At 40.9% G+C, this 21,541-nt stretch overlaps 1 protein-coding gene across 2 annotated transcripts in view; it reads left to right on the top strand.

The window, feature by feature from the left end:
- Nucleotides 1–21,541, top strand: part of cdh13 (cadherin 13, H-cadherin (heart)) — a 426,287-nt gene that overhangs the window by 384,742 nt on the left and 20,004 nt on the right. The window lies entirely within an intron of this gene.

The following is a 21,541-nucleotide window of genomic DNA, read 5'->3' as shown; positions in this document are numbered from 1 at the left end:
TGTTTTTGAAGCCAATCACAGACGTTTCCGATGAGCGTGTGAATATCCTACAATGGGCTATCAGAGGCGTATACAATTCCTCTCAACAGCGCTCAAAGCGTCACATTTTTTAAATTTCAGTACCAACTTGGAACCGAAGTCGGAATGTTTTGACAACTCTATTAAAATCATTGCATTAATATTTTGATTCTATTGTATCCAATTGTCATATCAGTAGCTACTGTATGTTTCTATCCAAAGTTGTGAATTTAACTTTGGAAAATTGCAGAAAACATTTGCGAATAAAGCACCGTTTCCATCCAGTGAGACGAAGAGAGCAAAATCGTCACTTTCTGATAAACTGCCGCTAAATATCACTAAGAAAAATAGAAGTTGCTGCTGTAGAAAAAGCCAATGTAGGCTATATAATAATATAAATATATAATTTTCGTATGTAATAAATCACTTGCAGCTCAGAGTGCACAGACGAAACATAGTAAATGCGGTCATGTAATCTTGCTTTTGGAGGTGGATGCCTGCTGTTTGGAAATGGTACATAATGTTTGACAAGCCTACACTTTAAACCCTTAAAATGAATAGCATTTCTGTAATTGTTTAACCATTGTTTATTGTGTTCACTGTGGGACACGAAAGGCATTTTCTCAGTAACATTTATCTCAGAAGTGCTCATATTTGCTATGCTGTGACTGACTAGAGAACCATAAAATGTGGTAAAACGCAACATAAATTCCCAAAAGTAATCAATTTTAAAAATACGTTTGTGAGACCCAAATTCAAGATCTTCATCTCAGTTTTTTTCTCAGCAGTGACCGCGACTGTCAAAAATCCTGTGATCTTTACAAATGTAACAAAAAAAAATGCTGCCAAGGAAGCTTTACAACATGTTTTACGGCAGTGATATAATATATATATATATATATATATATATATATATATATATATATATATATATAATTCAAAATAAAATTCAACTACAACACAAAAAGACAGGACAATTTGCTCTTCAATAAGGATGTGTTCAATGAAATAGTGGTTTCAAAATCAAGGGCTCTGCACATTGAAATGTTTCTGAAATGTCAGATCAAGCAGCATGATATTAAATGCATCGTGCGTAAGACATTTCACTGTCTAAAACGTGCTCATAATTTGCACTAAACCTTCTATAAATGGTGTGGACACTGTGGTGTATTTATGAAAGTGCCAACTTCAATAACAAATACATTTTTATTTTTGTCACCTCAATTGTCATAGAAACTAGACACTATCACGGTGAGCCCATTTTCTAGGATTCTCTATTCAAGTCATCAGCCACGGATTATTCTCCCACCACAGAAAATTACACGCTTCTGCAGGTCAAAGAACACAGTTGTTACATTAGTGCTCTCTGGGTAGTGTAGTAACTTCTCTCACTTGGCATAAACAACATTTAATTAACCTCTGAATGAGTCACTTCTCAATGTCAAATCTTCTGACAGGGACACTTGGAGGGATTAGAGAAAGAAGGACTGTCCCTTCTCCCCCCCCCCCCCCCCCCCCCCCCCCCGCCACCCCCCCCCCCCCCCCCCCCATCTCTCTCTCTCTCTCTCTCTCTCTCTCTCTCTCTCTCTCTCTCTCTCTCTCTCACTCTTAGTCTGCTTTTTGTTTGTCTGGAGGTTGGATTTTCCATTTGGGAGATGACAGATCCATTAAAGGAAACAAGCCAACCAAAACGTCTCGGTTACGTATGTAACCCTAGTTCCCTGATAGGGAACGAGACGCTGCGTCAAACGCTGCGGGAACGCCCCTGCGTTGTGCGTCATGAAGCACGTATGGAATCAGCCCAATGGAGAGATGAAACGTCATAGGCGGGTGACGTCATCGACCAGGAAACTATAAAGCACCCCAAAAACACAAGCGCATTAGCTTCTGATAGGCTTGAAGGAAGCGCTAACGGGAGTGCCGGGAGTATGGCGGAGCGACGCAGCGTCTCGTTCCCTATCAGGGAACTAGGGTTACATACGTAACCGAGACGTTCCCTTTCAAGGGAACTTCGAGCTGCGTCAAACGCTGCGGGAACGCGAATACCCACGTCGCCATAGGACCAAATGACCGTCATGTGAGACTAGCGCACAGAGGACGAGAGCACCTGTGCCCCAGGGGTAGAGCTTAAGTCTAGGTCATAGAACTTAATAAAAGTATGCGGTGAAGACCATCCAGCCGCATCACAAACATCACTCAGGGAAACCCCCGACAAAAGAGCTTTAGAAGCAGCCATACTCCTGGTAGAGTGAGCTCGGACAACCAAAGGTGAAGGCTGGCCAGCCGACTCATAAGCAAGTGAGATAGCCTCAACCACCCACTTGCTCATTCTCTGTTTAGACGCCGGACACCCTTTCCTGGGTGGCCCGAAACATACAAAAAGTTGTTCTGATTTCCTCCACAGGGCAGCTCTGTGGACATAAGCGTCTAATGCCCTAACAGGGCAGAGTGAATTAAGTTTCTCCTGGTCCGATGACATAAATGGAGGAGGACAGAAAGCCTGCAGAACCGTAGGTCTAACAATATTAGTAGGAACCTTAGGAACGTAACCTGGTCTAGGATGCAGAAAAGCTTTAACCATGCCAGGTGCAAATTCCAGGCACGAGGGTGAAACCGACAGAGCCTGCAAATCTCCGATTCTTTTTAGTGAAGAGATAGCAAGCAAAAAGATAGTCTTAAAAGTGAGAAACTTCTCGGGAACTTCTTCGATAGGTTCAAAAGGAGCTAGGGAAAGACCTTCTAATACAATGGCCAGATCCCAAGTCGGCACCCTCGTACGAACTGCTGGCCTCAGCCTCAAAGTGCCACGGAGGAAACGAGTTATAAGCGGGTGTCTCCCAAGAGAAACTCCACTGAAAGGGACGTGGTAAGCAGCTAGTGCCGCCACATACACCTTTAGTGTGGAGGGGGATAACCCTGTGGAGAAGCGCTCCTGCAGGAATTCCAGCACTGCACCCACTGGGCAGTTAACTGGGTCCTGCAGGTGTTCTCCACACCAAGAAGTGAAAAGTTTCCACTTCAAGGCATAAAGCTTCCTCGTGGATGGAGCTCTGGAGTTAAGAATGGTCTCAACAACCTCGGTTGAGAGACCGGAGTCTATGAGCTGGGCCCCCTCAGAGGCCAAGCCCACAGTTTCCACAATTCTGGGCGGGGGTGAAGTATCGTGCCCCCCGCCTGGGAGAGTAGATCCCTCCTGACCGGGAGCTCCAAAGGAGAACCGTCCAGGAGAGAAATCAGGTCCGCAAACCATACTCGGGCCGGCCAGAACGGGGCTACTAGTAGTAGACTGACCCCGTCCCGGCGGACCCTCTCCAGAACTCCTGGTAACAGAGCAATCGGGGGAAAGGCGTACAGACGTGACCTCGGCCACGGCTGCACCATAGCATCCAACCCCAGGGGGGCTGGAAGAGTGATGGAGAACCACCGATGACAATGAGTGGTCTCCTTGGAAGCGAATAGGTCCACCTCGGCGCGACCGAAACTCAACCAAAGGAGCTCCACCACCTCGGGGTGGAGTCTCCATTCCCCTGGCCTCGGCCCCTGCCTCGACAGGGAGTCTGCTACCACATTCAAATACCCAGGGAGATACATTGCTCTCAGAGATAGTAGCTTCCCTTGGGACCACAGGAGGATCTGACGGGCCAACTTGTAAAGCCGGCGAGACCGCAGGCCCCCCTGATGATTTATATAAGAGACCACCGACGTGTTGTCTGATTGAACTAACACATGATGGCCTCTCAGGTCTGTTAGGAAGTGTTTCAGAGCCTGAAACACAGCCAACATCTCTAGACAATTTATGTGCCACGAAAGATGATGATCCTGCCACAGACCTTGGGCTGGGCGACCACTCATGACCGCCCCCCACCCTGTGAGGGAAGCATCCGTCGTTAGCGTTATGCGACGACAAAGAGCCCCCAGCACAGGACCTTTGGATAGGAACCAAGTTTCTCTCCACATGACCAGAGCACGAAGGCAGCGCCGCGTGACTTTGAACGTGCGGAGCGGATTTCCCCTCGGGGAGAATCCCTTGGTCCTGAGCCACCACTGTAGCGGTCTCATGTACAACAGGCCGCAAGGTATAACGTTGGACGCTGCTGCCATCAGACCCAACAGTCTCTGAAACTGCTTGACAGTGAGTAGCTGGCCTAGCTTCACTTGTTTCACAGCTGAGAGAATCGAAGCGATGCGGGTCGGAGAGAGTCGCGCCCGCATCGATACCGAATCCCAAACGACACCCAGAAAAGTGGTCTTCTGGGAAGGAGATAATACACTTTTCTTTGCGTTCAGCCTCAACCCCAACTTTCTGATATGAGCTAGGACGACATCTCGATGCCGAACCGCCATCTGCTCGGTCTGGGCTAAAATCAACCAATCGTCGATGTAATTGAGAATACGAATGCCCTGAAGCCTCAGAGGCACTAGTGCTGCATCCATGCATTTCGTGAAAGTGCGGGGAGATAAAGCTAGGCCAAACGGAAGAACCCTGTACTGGTACGCCTCGCCCCCGAAGGCGAACCTCAGGAACTTCCTGTGTTGTGGAAGGATGGACACATGGAAGTATGCGTCCTTCAGATCTATCGTGACAAACCAGTCCTCGGACCTGATTTGAGACACGATCTGCTTGATAGTGAGCATCTTGAATTTTAGCTTCCCTACCGAGCGATTCAATATGCGCAGGTCTAAAATTGGACGCAACCCCCCATCCTTCTTTGGAACGATGAAATATCGGCTGTAATAACCTGACTCCAAACTGGGAGGAGGAACCCGTTCTATAGCCTCTTTTTGAAGGAGCGTTTTCACCTCTTGTTCCAATACCAGAGCCTGCTCGGGGCCCACCACTGTGTGCAGAACCCCTCTGAATTTTGGTGGACGACACCTGAACTGGATAGCATAACCCTTTTCTACTGTCTGCAGGACCCAATGAGATATTTTTGGAAGGCTTTTCCACTCTGCCAGAAATTCTACTAAGGGTACCAGCCTCTCGAGACTGGCCTCTGGTGTAACTTGAGCAGCAGACGCAGCGCCCTGTAACGGCGCACCGGCAGGGAACAACTGGTCTGACCGCTCTGAGACCCTCCTCAGAGGGAGCGAGCGTCCCTCGGGAAAGCGCTCGCTGGGATCGTCTGTGCCCCGGCATAAAGGCGGGGTTGGCAGAACGAGCCCCTGAGGGCACCGAGGAGGAATGGGCACCGTAAAAAGAGGTGAACACCTTTCCGCCTCGGTGGGGACCACCCTCAGCATCCTGAACGGCTTGGCGTCAGGACTTCTTCTTAGCCGAAGCCTTCTTAGCCAATATAACTGTCCTCAGATCAGTTCTACTGGGAGAAGGCTTCGGCTGAGAGTGTCGCGGCTGAGCCCACTGTCCAGCAGGGGGAGCACGAGACGCGACACTCTGCCTCTGCTGCGCTCTATGTGATGAGCTCGAAGACGGCCGGGGCTGCTCCCGCCCAGCAGCCCCAGGGACATGAACTTTAAGGGGAAGAAACTTTTTAAAAGCTGCAGTTTGTTTCTTTTCTTCTTGGAATTTATCGATAACTGAATTCACAGCATCACCAAACAACCCCATGGGAGAAAGAGGAGCATCTAAAAGAAAAGCTTTTTCTCTCTCTTTAATATTAGTCTGATTTAACCACAAATGTCTTTCTGCGGCCACCAGAGCTGCCATAGAACGACCCATTAATTTGGCCGATTCTCTGGTGGCACGCAGGGATAAATCAGCAGCCTGACGCAGTTCACGAACTACGTCAGTACTGACCTCCTCACTCTCACTCATGTCCCTTAGCAGATCAGCCTGGTATGCCTGCAAGATTGACATAGTATGCAGACATGACGCAGCCTGACCTGCTGCCGAATATGCTTTACCCACTAAAGCCGAAGTGTTTCTTAAAGGCTTGGTGGGTAATGCCGGTGCCTTAAAAGATGATGCTGCTTCGGGGGAGAGATGGCTCGCAAGCGTCTCTTCCACACGAGGCAAAGCACCATAACCATGAGCCTTGGCTCCCATAATATTAGCGTATGTTGAAGTCTGGGGACTAAACACTCTATATGACACCGGTTTTCTCCATGATTTCGACACCTCGGTGTGGAGATCATGGAAAAACGGCAGGCACCGGCGTGGAGGCTGCACACGTGACGGCAAAAATCTCTCATCCAACTTTGATTTAGAAACAGACTCCTGTCTAGTCACTGGCCATTCAATATTAAGTTTTTCAACAGCTCTTGTTAACACCTCCATAAGCTCATCACTCTCAGGAGTGTGGGGTGGCGAATCCTCCACATCTCCCTCAACACTAACAACATCAAGTTCCTCAGAACTGGATAGCTGCAGCATTGGTGCCTCAGCCCGAGCGGAAGAAACCGCAGCGCGTGCTTCCGAACCCGGGACTGAGGCACTGGATCTCACAGGTGAAGGGAGAGATAAGGCAGAGCCCGTCTCAAACCCCGCTGTGAGATCCATCTGCGATCCCCACGATAAGCGCCGCCGCTCTGCCTCGGCAGAAGCGGGACCCGAACCGCGGGGAGCGCGCACCGAACCGCTCTCCTCAAAGAGCGACCGGCGGGAGCGGAGCGTCCTTAACGGCAAACGCTCGCAATGCTCACAGTCTGCTCCCTCGAGAGCAAACTGGGCATGCTGAACTCCCAAACAAACAACACAAAGATCATGTGTATCCCCGCTCGTTAAATAACGCGAGCAGGGAGGAACACACTTTCTAAACTGCTGTTCGTCCGCCATAATCTCTCAATATATATATATATAGGGATAAATTGTTTGTGTGGTGCAGGGTATGTAAGACAGACAATATCACACAGGGACAGATTCACATGTAGCGCGACTGAAAGCACAGAAGCTAATGCGCTTGTGTTTTTGGGGTGCTTTATAGTTTCCTGGTCGATGACGTCACCCGCCTTTGACGTTTCATCTCTCCATTGGGCTGATTCCATACGTGCTTCATGACGCACAACGCAGGGGCGTTCCCGCAGCGTTTGACGCAGCTCGAAGTTCCCTTGAAAGGGAACACTTCTCAAAAGTGCTCATATTTGCAGCTTTTAAATTTGTGATTTCATACTGTGAGAATTCATACATGCTTTCAAGGGGGAATCAGTAAGGGCTAAATGCACTTTTCCTCTCTCTATGTACATCCCTGTGTTTGAAATAGCACACAACCATACTACTCTTTTTTTTTTTTTTTTTGGGTAACACTTTACAATAAGGTTCATTAGTTAACATTAGTTAATGTATTAACTAACATGATCTAACAATGAGCAATACATTTAACAAATTTATTTGTATTTGTTAATCTTTGTTAATGTTAGTTAATAAAAATACAGCTGTAGAAGTATGTGTGTGTGTGTGTGTGTATATATATATTGTTTATGAATACCATCAAATGAATGCATAATATTGAACGTTAATGAATCTTGCACAATAAGTCCTAGTTGGAAACTGTTTAAAAATACTAGTGCCTAGTAACATTTAGCAATTTCAAATACTTAAAAAAGTAGGAGGTATATATATATATATATATATGTCTCTTCACATATAATTTAGTCACAAGGTCTGGATGAGATGTGCTCATTTCAGAGTATGTATGTGCGGCACTGTTGACTCTGAGCAGTCCTCCTGTCATCACCACCCTCCCTAATTCACACTCTTTCTCTCTCTCTATCTCTGTCTCACATGAGGGAATTGGGGAGTGTGAGAGATGTTGATTTTAGGCTAAATTGCTTTCTGTGATCGTGAGGAAAGCTAGATTGTGAGGCCAGAGAAATGCAAGTGGCTTCGTTTGAGGAGTATATCAACGCAGGTGAAGAGCAAAAACATATAAGAATGCCACAGCCCAGACATCAATCTGAGTATATATGCAAATCCAAGTTTAACTTAAGATCGATAACGGTTAGATTTTTTTTTATTTCATACTCGTAATAAGTTATTAATCATTGTTTGCTGTGGTTTCGAAAAGGTTACGGTGACTTGCGGCTATGTGTCATATTTCAGAGTTGTTATTTGCATTGAGATGTAGACATTTGAAATGCAGACCAGAGGCTTATTTTTTTTAAATAAATGTCAAATGTCCAAAAATAAGTTTTACTTTGAGGTCACTTTCTGCATTATCTTTCTCCGTTTACTAGTTCAACTGAGTTCTCTTATTGGAAAAAGGATATCTTATTTTTAGGGGTAATTAAAGTCACAATGAAATCAAAATGAGCTATTTAATTTTTTTAAAGAATTATGCAGTGTTTAGTATAAATGATTTATGATTTACACATCATTATTTTTATTTTTTTATTTCATGCGCATTCATAATCTTTATTCAAAAACACTATTTCCTCCCCCTCCAAACAACATCTTCATGACGTATTTCTGGGCGGAACTAAATATCCTCCACAACTGACTGCAAACTGCCATTCAGATCTGCCTCCAGTTAGTTGGCAACACCCAACTTCCTACGAAATCAAGTCCCGTCCTACTGTTTTTTCTCATTCCTGAGGCCGTTTCATTCAGATATACATCACAATGAAGGAAAGATTATCGCAACTTCCACTTCATGCCGACTTTAAACGGAGTGTTCACCCAAATCTCTTAATAAACTCTTAAATTAAAGGGATTCATATGACTTGTGCACTAATGAAAATATGGCTTTTGGGCTTGGTCTTCTTGACTACAACACTGCATTTCATCCAGTTGACAAAACCAATTTGAAGGATTTGGTTTTCGTGTTCAGCTCAATAGGTGACAATAATCAGTGAATATTGACTGTGGGCCCTATTTTAACTATCTAACCACATGGTCTAAAATGCACGGCGTAAGTGCACTTAGGGCGTGTCCGAATCCACTTTTGCTAGTTTAATAATGGGAAAAATGGTCTAAAAGAGTTGTCCCTATTCTCTTAATGAGTAATCGGTGTGTTTTGGGCGTAACATGCAATAAAGCAATCAGATAATAATTTCCCATTCCCTTACAAAAACAGTTGTGCTCGCACCATGGCGGGTTGCTATTAACATGGCTGAATTTGCAAGTGGAAAGACAGAATGGTTCTCCAGAGAGGAAACTAATCTGCTTGTGCGCAAGGTTAAAGCGTGCAAGCAGATCATCTACACGACAAGCCGGATTCCTCCATATCTTTATGTACACAATATTAATATTTTTCATCGTAATCGTCTTATTTTTAATATTTAGCTAGTTTGTGTGCTGCTGCGCTTCCCTGTGTGTGTAATAAGCAGAGTGGACGAGCATTGTTGACCCGCCTATAGGCGCATATCACTTTAAAAAAAACTAAAAAAAAACTGCGGCATTGACTTTACAACAGGTTTTTGTTGGTCAATGGCGCAGTCTATTTAAATTGCCTCAAAATAGCAACGCGCCAACTAGAGTTCTCAACGGGCCTGAAAATTACAACCCGACCCGGCCCATGGCTTTTAAAGCCCGGACCCGATGTAACCCGACACATCAACATCTTATCTGCCTGAACCCGGCCCGCGGCCCGACGCCGATTTTGTTTTTATTTTTTTCTCATACACGTATTATCATTACAAGCAGACAGGAATTCAAATCAACCTTTAATGTTCACGTCTTTTAACAATAGCCTACAAACAACTGAAACAAACTTTAAATATATAAATAGGCTATATAGGCTACTAAATATGCCTCAAATAAAAATCTTCTGGACGACCGTTTTTTTGCTGTCATATTTCATCAGCACCTTGCATTTTGAGCATTGCACATAACCTGTAGAATTTCCATCAGAATCCAGCACCACTCCAAACAATTTCCAGACCTCTGATTTTCCCACTCCTGTAGTAGCGATGGTTAATTCCCCTTCGGCAAGTTTACTTTTCACCAACTCCATCTTCTTCTCCAGGCTAAAGGCGTGCACGCAGCGGCGTCAGGTCTGCCCCCGCGATGCACGTTGCACGCAGCAGCCAGACTTTCTTCACGGTGAACAGCAGCGATGATTAATAAATGTTTTTTTTTTCTGAGCGGAAAAGATTAAGCCCGAGGTTCGACCCAACCCGAGTCATTTGCTTATATTTTCGACCCGAACCCGCGGGTTTGTCGGGCCATCCCGGCCCGTTGAGAACTCTAGCGCCAACAATGCACCTGAACACACCTTGTTTTCCGACCAGCACGTCCATGGGCGCACAAATAGGTGCAAATGCATTTGCTATTTAAACAACATGGCGCAGGACGTGAAAATGATAACTGCGTCGGGCTGAAACTAGCAAAAAAAAAACACTAGCCTGGCTATTTTCTCAAATTTTCTCCCAAGTTATTGAATGACTTTAAAAGACCTGGAATATCGCACACAAAACTTAGGCACCATATTGATGATGCTTCTATGTTGCTTTTATTGTTATTTTAAAGCAGTGGTCTCCAACATGGTGCCCGCGGGCACATGGTAGCCCGCATGGAGTCTCTGAGTCGCCCGCCGAGCACGTTCTAAAAATAGCCTGAATTGTCTTTCATTTAGTTTTTTTAAATTATTATTTATGATGATGGCATAAAATAAGAAAATAACTAATGGTAACATTTCATATACCATTAAAACATAATAAAATAATTAAAAATATTTAGAATCTGCACGTCGAGTACGTTTAAAAAAAAAACGTAACGTAACTTCAGTGAGTTGAGGCGGTCGCGGGCAGACCGATAAATTTATACATAAGATAAATTGAACTATAAAAAATAAAAAAAAGATTAATTATGGCTGACAATGCAGGTCATGCAAAAAATGAGACTTATTATTTTAACGAGGAGTGGGAGACAGAATTCCTCTCCACTAGTGTTAAAGATAAAGCTGTATGCCTCATCTGTGGAGCAAGCATTGCGGTTGCCAATGGTCTATGGCAGGGGTCTCCAACACGTCGCTCGCGAGCTACCAGTAGCTCGTGGCCTGATTGGAGGTAGCTCACCAAGGGGGCGTTCACATATCGCATCTTTTGCGCGTTCAAGTTCGTTTTTTCAAATGTTGGAAGCTCATAATTGAAGCGACGCACTCATTTTTTCCATGCGCAGCAAGATGAAAAATCCATTAGCTACAAAAACTTCTTTGTCATTGTGGAGAGCACAGTGCATGGTTGCATAGCAATGACAGACGCCACGGGAAAATCGGACCGAATTTTACTATTAATAATGGAAGATAAGCTAATGTGCATTGTGAACGTCAGTAATTTATCTTTTTTGACTCATTCTTTTTATAAAAATGATTTAAAGGCTGAAATATGCGAGCTTTTTATAAGTCTTTTTTTGTCAAAACTTTATTTGAACTTGTAGGCTACATGTTAGTAGACAACATGTCGCAAGACACTCCTCCAAAATCTGACCATTATTTTTAATGTTGTTATTTTGTTTATGTAAACAAAAAGTGCAAATGAATTCTAATTATATTTGTTATTTGCTGGTTTTCGACATAAACCTTGGTGAATGGATTTTATTGTGTAGTATTAGTACTGTTTGAACAGGATTCTGTGATAACTGATCATTTTGGTCACTATAATCATGAAATGAAATTTTCAGGCCATTTCATCTCTAGTTAAGATGCACTATAAAATCAACTATAATTATGTGTTTTATAGTATAATATGCAAAGTACAATTTTCTTTAAAAAAATTAATCTCTGATTCTGTTCTTTTCTCTGACATTTAAGGGTGACATATATAGGCCTACAAAAACTCTTTTAGGTCTAAAACAGGTTAGGTTGTTGTTAATATGAGAGTTATGAGACATTATTTAAGAGATTTAAGTATTGTATTAGCCTACATGAGTAGCTCTCGGCCACTATATTTTTTAAAAAGTAGCTCTCAAATGAAAAAAGGGTTGGAGACCCCTGTTTTAAAGCTTAGAACCACAAGTACTCATTTATTTTCACTATAGGCTATTTAAAATAGTGACTAGGATATTCTTCAAAAAATAACGCAATGTGAAAAATATGAAAAGTCATAGAGGTTTTGAACAACATGAGGTTATGTGAAAAATGGATGGATGAACTATCCCTTTATCTTTCTCTGAGTCGATAGAAAAGCTTGTCTTTTACACACTCTTTTAGACTAATATTTGTCTTTGATATATTATATGGTGAGGACTTGTGTCAGTGCTTCAAACAGTGTTAACAGTATGCTTTTCTTTTGTGTGTCTGTACGGCTGTATGTACCGTGTTGTGTTTTCCACCGCCTGTGTTTCCCTGGTATTCTAGGCAGATATAGTCTATCACAGACTCCCTATTCTGTGGCAATCTGTCCGATGATTGCATGACATGAAAGTCACACTGGTCACTAACTTGCTATCGATCTAGACTGGAGTCCCATGTCTTTATTTCAAGGGCTCAGATAAGTGTTGCCTCTCTATCTCTCTCTCTCTGTCTGACCGGTGACCACAGAGAATTGGAGGGTGTTGATTGAACAAGAATGATAGAAGGGAGAGGGAAAATGAGAAGATGCTGAACTGATAGAAAAGAGTGCAGATAGGACTAGGTGGAGACAGAGTTGATGTAGCTTAGTCTGTGTGCACGTGTAGTCTGTTTTCTTCCCATGTGTGTTTACATGTATGACTACATGTTAAACGAATAGTTCACCTAAATTAAATTCTTGAGATCATTTACTCACCCCCATGTCAATCTAACCCTCATATTAATTTATTTTTGTTTTGTAAAGCCCTGATGAAAATGGGAGACAACATGTCTTTGCTTTTATTCTTTACATATACTATAATTTAAAAGTTTTGGGGTCTGTAAAATGTTTTAAATGTTTTTAAAAGAAATCTCTTCTGCTCACCAAGGCTACATTTATTTAATCAAAAATACAGCAAAACCGTAATATTGTGAAATTATCAACAGCCATCACTCCAGTCTTCAGTGTTACATGATCCTTTTAATATGCTGATTTGGTGCTCAATAAAAAAATCTTCTTATGATCAATTTTGAAAACAGTTGTGCAGCTTAATATTTTTGTGGAAACGTTTTTTTTTTCCAGAATTCTTTGATTAATAGAAAGCTCAAATGAACAGCATTTATAATGAAATAGAAATTTATTTTTAACAATGTGTAGACTTTACTGGCACCTATGTATTGCATCATTGCTGAATAAAAATATTAATTCCTTTAAAAAAATCTTGCTGAAATTCTTTGTACTAGTACTTATTGAAGTTTGGTATTTTTCACCATTTGTGGCTGAATGTTGTAGTGCAGTTTACTAGTGCTAAAATATTGATCAGTAATCAACATAAAGTTAATGGATTTTTTAAAAAGTTTTAATTTCCATCGAAATTTCTTTTTTCAGATTTTTCCATTTATCTTTGAGGAACAAAGACCAATTTCATGCCATGTAGCCTGTAGATTTGACTTATGTTGCTTAATAACAAAAATGCAAGCATGTTGTTCCAAACTTGTTTGAATTTCGTTCTTCTGCTGAATTTGGAACAGCTTGAGGGTAAGTAAATGATGACAGAATTTTCATTATTGGTTGAACTATCCCTTTAAGTCCAGAACACAAACTCAAATTTTACAGTATCAGTTTGTAACAATCAGTCCAACCTCTAACCTTGAGTTTGAGTAAATGGATCAATTTTGCAGCTCCCATTGTGTGAAGTTGCAGACTCACTGGAGTGGTGTGGAGCTGGTGAAGTGCAACACTTTTCTGAGCCTGGTGGGCTAAGTCTTGTCTGTCAGCCTGGGGTTAATGATTCAAGTCCTTACAACACCTGCTGGAACTGCACCATGCTCAGAAGCGTGGAGATGGAGGGACTGGGCTATTTCAACATGGGAAGAGGTGCCGTCATTTAGAGGACCTAATCAGTTGTTTCGGTGTGAGACACAGGCTGACTTTTCTTCTGTTCCTTCATTCCCTACTGCGCCAGCAGATATTCACCCATTCCATCACTCTTCAGGGAGTGTGTATGTGTGTGTAATCCACCCACCATGTTTATGTCCTTTTTCCTATGGGAGGTTGGTTATCTGTTGAAAGTTAGCTCTTATCCCTATTTTCTAATGTTCGTATAGCCCTTGTCCTTTTTTCTTCTTTTTTTTTTCTTTTTCTTTGTTGCCACAAGCTGCATAACAGTGATTTACATATATTCCACAAGACAAAATAATAATGAAATTTACACATATTTTTGTGTTTAAAAGTTTACATGTTTTTTTCCCTGTTTTGCCTCAGTGATCATTTGCTAGAGCGGGGATTGGATATGGATTTCCTGATTAGATTTAATTTAATTATATTTTATTATTTCATAGAGTCAAATATTATGTAAATATTTGTGTGTCAAGTAGTAGTTGTATTCGGCCAAGAGAGCTCCACACGCTGCGAGAGAGCTCAACACTCTGCAACTGAAGAAAACAAATTCACATGTATTGTTTTCACAAATTCAAAAACACCTATAAATTAAGAAAACATCTTCTTCAGTTCGACAACACACTCAATTGTGCAAATACTCACTATAGTCGGTTTCCGACCGGAGGGATTTTTGCAGTTCCTAGGACCTAACGTTCCTATAACCCTTTTTTTCTCGTGTTCCGACCGGATTAAGTTGGGGATTTTTTAGTTCCTCAGACCGTAGTTCCTATAACTCTTTCAGTACCTAGTCTAGAGCGAGGACTTTTTTAGTTCACTTTCCCTAGGTCTACGTTGATCAGTTAAACTTATAAGTCACGCCCACTGTCAACACGGAACTTGCAGCGCACTGTCTGCCATACCGGCTGTGTGTTTTAGCAATTCAACGCATTCAACCAGCTAATTGCCAATGCTAGCTAAACTTATCCGTCGTTTTGTTTGCCTCCTGTGCTCTGCTCTTCTATCTTCTTCCATCATATTACTTAAGATCATATTACGCTGGAGCCTTCGTCTTCTATGTTTCTCTGTACAGAACTCAAGCATAGTCTTTAAACGCCGCCGTTCGTACGTTATTAAGGTCCCGGCAAGGCAGAATAGGAACATTCCGATAGCCTCCTCCATGCTGGTTTGTTTTTGTTGTATGTGGCCGCGCTACGTCTAGTGATGACGCCATAAAGACCATCGCCGTGCTGCATCACTCCCTTACCCCTCCTACCAGGAGGGGTATTTGCAAACGCAAACAACAAAACCGAGTTTGGGGGAGAGTAGTTCTTAGAACTGTTTAGAAGTGGAAAGTTCCTATAACTAAGTACCTGTAACTACTTGGTCGGAAAGCGGCTAATGCAACCAAATACAGAAACGTGCCCGCGAATACTCACTATGCAATCAAATACAGAAATGCGCTGCAAATACTCTCAACACAACCAAATACAGAAACACGCTGCAACTCACAATGCAACCAAAATACAGAAACGCTCTGCAAATACTCACAACGCAACCAAATAACCTACAGAAATGCGCTCCAAATACTCACAACACTACCAAATACAGATATTCAACCAAATAAAGAAATGTGCTGCAAATACTCACTACACAACCAAATACAGAAATGCGCTCCAAATACTCACAACACAACCAAATACAGAAACACTCTGCAACTCACAATGCAACCAAAATACAGAAACTCGCTGCAAATACTCACACATACAAAATAGCCTATAGAAATGCGCTGCAAATACTCACAAACACTACCAAATACAGAAATGCAACCAAATACAGAAATGTGCTGCAAATACTCATAATGCAATCACATAGAGAAATGTGATGCAAATACTCATAATGCAACCAAATACAGAAACACGCTGCAAATACTCACAACACAACCAAATACAGAAACACACTGCAACTCACAATGCAACCAAAATACAGAAACTCGCTGCAAATACTCACAACGCAACCAAATACAGAAATGCGCTGCAAATACTCACAACACTACCAAATACAGAAATGCAACCAAATACAGAAACATGCTGCAAATACTCACAATGCAACCAAATACAGAAACGCACTGCAAATACTCACAACGCACACAACTGGCTACTCGTCAGTGGTGTTGTCCATGAACTAAAAGGTGAGTTTTAACATCCTGATCATATGTGCGTTGTGAGTGTATGTATGTGTGTATGTATATATATATATATATACTCACATATATACATATACATACACGCATACATACATACATACACACAAATATATATATATATATATATATATATATATATATATATATATATATTTGTGTATATGTATGTATGTATGTGTATATGTATATATGTGAGTATTTGCAACACGTTTCTGTATTTGGTTGCATTGTGAGTATTTGCAGCACATGTGTTGTCAGACTGATGAAGATGATTTCTTAATTTGATGATGTTTTTTTTTTTTTTTTTTTCATGTGTTTTCTTCAATGGCAACACGTTGAGCTCGCTCGGCCACCGTACATATAAGGCAAAAAAAATTCTCAACTTGCGGCTTATTGAGGGAATTTGCTCCCTCCTTTACATGAGGAATATGTCTTATTGAATAAGCCTCCTATGTAGGGCACATCTTCCTGCCTCTAGACATACAGTATCACCGTTAAATATCCCCTGGAAACAAAAATAATGTCACGTAGCTCAATACCACTCCTCTAAGAAGCATCATGCTGTTGTCACATGCTGTGCTTTCATGTTATGTCACAGTTGCCCACGTCTTTGCATTTAATTTAAAAACTCATCTGCTGATGTTCTCTTGTCATTTAGGGCAGGCAATGTATTATCAGGAATGTTGCTGCACAATATAAAAGGCTCTTTATGTATGCATGAGAGGTTTGCTTGGAGCATTAGCATATACCGCTGAGACCTTTGAACATCAGCATTGTGGAGGGAGGAACTGTATTCATCGCTCCAGTGCTACCAATCTAGCTCCGAGGCACTTGTTTGGATAACATGCTGTTTTCTAGTATTCGGCCTCCACACCTGCCCTAGTTTTGCACAGAGATTGTTGTGAAGTCCTTGATAATTTAAGGTCAAATCTTTGCTATTGTTGTAGCCAGTGTATTAGAATTGGTCAAACCTCCAGGGAAAGAAAGATATTATGAGCCTATATAAAAAAAATCTTAAGATACATTTTAATTTGATAAAGTGTATATTTATATTCTTAAATATTTCCTTAAGAACTTTTTTTCTTAAGTATAACAAAAATATTGGTCTATAAAATATTCATTTATTATAGGAATGTTTTGTGAATGTGGTGATCATCTTATGACTGCAATACCATTAAGGTGAAAGGAAAGCTTGTTGTAATATTCTTTGTACCGTTCAGAATTTCACTTTTTTTTTTTTTTGATTTCATAATTTTTTTACCAATTGGTTCAGAGAAGAGTAACAGTTAAGGGAAGTCCACAGATACTTGCCTGTGGCACTGTATTGTCCATAATTGGTGCTCTCCAATTTAGAGACTTTTCTTTTAGAGGAGAACTCAAAGTGAGGGACAGATGTCGGCAGAGAGGTGTTTCTTCCCATCAGTTCCTCTCTGGCACTATACAGTACTTTGAAGAAGAATGAAGATGTTCAAGGGCCCTCAAGAGCTATATTCAAGAGCTATAATATTGCCATAATGAGATCAGAAAGCCAAGGACCTCACAGTTATTACCATCCACAGCTTTGGTTTCTATACTTCTTCTCTTGACAAACTCACTCTGCCATCTCAACAGTCTAAACATCCTTCCACCTCCTCTGGCTCTCAAGGGCCATAAGATAAAAGGAGGGTGGATTTGCTTTTTGAAATCAAAGAAACTTGCGAAACTAGGAAAAGGTGTAGGTGTTGCCTGTTGTAGATTGTCCTGGGCTTGTGGAGAGCAAGTGTTTTGGTTGGTTGCTTTATCAAGCTAATAAGACAGAAAAACACAGGAAAGGGCTGCACACTCTTAAATTATCATCCCCTGTCTGCTGGCCTAAATTGACACTGATTGGTTTTTGCAGACACTACACCATCTGATTTGTCTCTGGACTTTGAAGTCTGAAATGCTGTTGGAAGAACATCCTTATCTCTAATAACACAACTCCTGTCATGTCCACTTGTGCGGCTTTCAAGGGGGAAATAGAGCTTAATCACGCATCCTCTCTTCAAACTAAAGGGGACTTTGACGTAAAGAATGATGCCAGGCCTTGATTCAGTATTATAAACTGATGAAAGGATGGTCTAGGCATTGTCAAAGCAGAGTTAGAGAGTTCCTTCACTCCAGGTTTCTCATTAAAGGGAACCCAGGAGGCTAATTAGAGGCTTTTGTTCTAGAGGGACTTGCAGGTTTAATCGGCTACTCATTGTCAGGTTCCAGCTGAGCTTCCTGTGAAGCAAGAGGGCCTGACTTTAATTGCAGATCAATTGTCTCCCTTGTTAAAGGGATAGTTCACCCAAAAATGAAAATTACCCCATGATGTACTCACCTTCAAGCCTTCCTAGGTGTATATGACTTTCTTCTTTCAGACGAATACAGTCGGAGTTATATTAAAAAATATACCATGACCAAAAAATGTCCTGGCTCTTTCAAGCTTTATAATGGCAATGAATGGAGGATGATATTTTGAAGCCCAAAAAAGTGCATCCATCCATGATAAAAGTGATAAATTGGGTTAATAAAGGCACTCTCAAGCAAAGCGATGCGTTTGTGTAAGAAAAATATCCACATTTATAACTCTATGATCTAAAATAATTGGCTTCCGGCAGATGGCCTTTGCAAGTTGACTTACCAAAAGAGGAACACTTGATGATGTATGACGTAGGATGTAGGAATAGCGTAAGCTTCTCGTTTTTCAAACAAATAGGACTGGGCAACAAACTCAAGCTCCTCTGACATTTCTCTTTAAAAATACTAATTTTAGACTTTAGAAACTAATTTGTGACCGGTGTTTTGTTTTGCTCTATCCTCTGCGCTACCGCGTTCGTCAAAGCATCATGCGTCAGGTCAAGGGTTACTCTTTCGCTGTAAATTGATGCGTATTGCCATCTGTCGGAAGCTAGTTATTTTAGTTGATAAAGTTTTAAATATGGATATTTTTCTAACAAAAATGTATCATTTCGCTTCAGAAGGCCTTTATTAAACCCCCAGAGCCATGTGGAGTACTTTTATGAAGGATGGATGCACCTTTTTTGGCCTTCAAAATCATATCCTACATTCTCTGCCATTATAAAGCTTGGAGGAGCCAGGACATTTTTTAATTTAACTAGGATGGCCTAGGATGGCTTGAGCGTGAGTAAATCATTTTATTGTACTAATCGTCCTCACGCCATCCTTTTCATGAATTTTGTCTCAAAGAATCATGGCAGTACAATTAAAGCACTCAAGTATTCAAGTACATTTTTCCAAAACAAGTAGTTTATTGCTGTTGTTTTAGTTGTAAGCAGCACAACTGTTTTCAACATTAATAATAAGAAATGTTTCTTGAGCACCAAATTAGCATATTAGAATGATTTCTGAATGATCATGTGACACTGAAGACAGCTTTGCAATCACATGAATAAATTACTTATATATATATATATATATATATATATATATATATATATTGAAATAGAAAACTATTAAATTCTAATAATATTTCAGAATATAGCTTTTTTACTAAAAACTACTATTTCTTTACTATAAAAAAATTATTGTCTATGAAATGTCCCCATAAAACATGAAAACCCAACATTTGGTGTGTGTGTGTGTGTGCGCGCGTGCGTGCGTGCGTGCGTGCTTGTGCGTGCGTGCGTGCGTGCGTGCGTGCGTGCGTGCGTGTGTGCGTGCGTGAGAGAGAGAGAGAGAGAGAGAGAGAGAGAGAGAGAGAGAGAGAGAGAGAGAGAGAGAGAGAGAGAGAGAGAGAGAGAGAGCATCAAATGTTAGTGGAATCAATTGTTAACATGACTATCAACTAAAATTCACTTTGAGACCAGTTAGCATCATGTGTCATTCATTTTGCATCCAATGCAGTGACATTCTTAAGTGTGACTTCTAAAGTGTCTAAAACTTCTTTTTTTTTTTTGGTCATTCTGCATCTCAAAATAGAACATTTAGAAGCATTGATGAATTGAACAAGCTTAATATGCATTTTTTAGAAAGTTAATGTGCTGTTACAGTACGCTTGTATAAGTTGTTTTATTCCTATAGGTCTTTGTTCCGAAGCTTTAATATCTCAGCATGTGTGAAAAGAGACATCTGCTCTAGTCTTGTGTGTCTTCTCAGAGTCTGTGACCACTGCAGTGAGCAACCACAGAGTCCACACCCCCACTGTGCTTTCCCTTCTGACTCAGACACCCTCCCGATCACATCCCCATTTACCTCCTGAATCTCAGCTTTGGTACTTCATTGTTTTTTTAAAGAGTCTTTGGAGATATATTAACTATTTAATACATTTCCTAATACAGTACTTCAGCAATTCTAATAGTCATAATCACAAAGCTTAGCTAATTACTCTGTGAATTCTTTCTTATACTTTGCCAAATAAGCTTTAGAATAGATGGAGTAGCCAGAAACTACCGGAAATTGTTCATTTTCGGTAAGAGCTAGTGATTTGGGTTGCAGTGTGCAAAAGTACTTGAAGGCGATGCAATAGAGTTGAGCAGAGTTTAACTGAAATTCAATGACTTCCAATGGGAATGCAGACAGTGCACCTCAAGTGTGCAGTTAGGTAGAAATTGCTGTAGAGCATGGTAATATCAAAGCCTGGATTTCCAGGGAATGCACAACATGATAAAATATATACTGTGCAATCTAAGTTGTTTTAGATCAAAAGTCTAACCAAATGCATGAAATGCTTGGTGGTTTTCAACTTTGCTAAAGGTCTGAAAATATTGACATTTAAAAGTTAAGAGTGTTTTATCTGATATCTATGCTTATTATAACTTTACTGCATTTACCTTCAGGCATTTAGCAGATTATGTTATCTAAAGCGACTTACAGTACAAATCAGGAACAGCGCAAGCAATTTATCACAAGAGTCAACAATATTTTTTACACAGTGCCAAGTACAGAATACAACAGTTTACAAGTTAGAGCAAAAGTAAAATCCAGAAGAGTAGAGAAAGAGAGAACAATAATTTATTCGGCTTCTGAGTCTATGCCAGCCCATAGACAATGTTGTGAAATTTGACAGTCTGAACAAAAGCCACAACAATTTTGGACTCTATCTCATTCCCTCTAGCGCCACTGTCCAAATTTGCACTTACATTTATGCTAATGACTTTTGAACAGCAAGTAATTCAGTAAAAATTGTAAAAATCTTTTTTCCCCTCTGATTCCTTGGCTCAAGACGATTGGACTGTTATGACATAATTTTCCATCATGAAATTTTGGACTTTTACGGAAAAAAAATACATTTTAGAACTGGTCCTAGAGTGGTTTAGAACTTCGTCCCATTTTCACCAAAATTGTCTAATAATCTTCAGACCATGCTGGCAAAAAGTTATTAAAAGTTCCCAGGCATACTTGCATAACTCATTGTGACTTTTTGTGGTTGGCCACTTAATTGCTATATTATTTTTTCATTTTATATATATATATATATATATATATATATATATATATATATATATATATATGAGCTAGTATATGAAGTGTCTTTTGTCTATTGTTTGAAATTGTGACTTCAACACATATTTTATACATACAGCATTTATG

This window comes from Siphateles boraxobius, unplaced genomic scaffold, assembly GCF_051911475.1.
Source record: "Siphateles boraxobius isolate OS27281-9 unplaced genomic scaffold, OSU_SipBor_1 31, whole genome shotgun sequence".
Taxonomy (NCBI): Eukaryota; Metazoa; Chordata; class Actinopteri; order Cypriniformes; family Leuciscidae; genus Siphateles; species Siphateles boraxobius.
The sequence above is the reverse complement of the archived record's forward strand: the minus strand, read 5'-3'. Positions and strand labels throughout refer to the sequence as shown.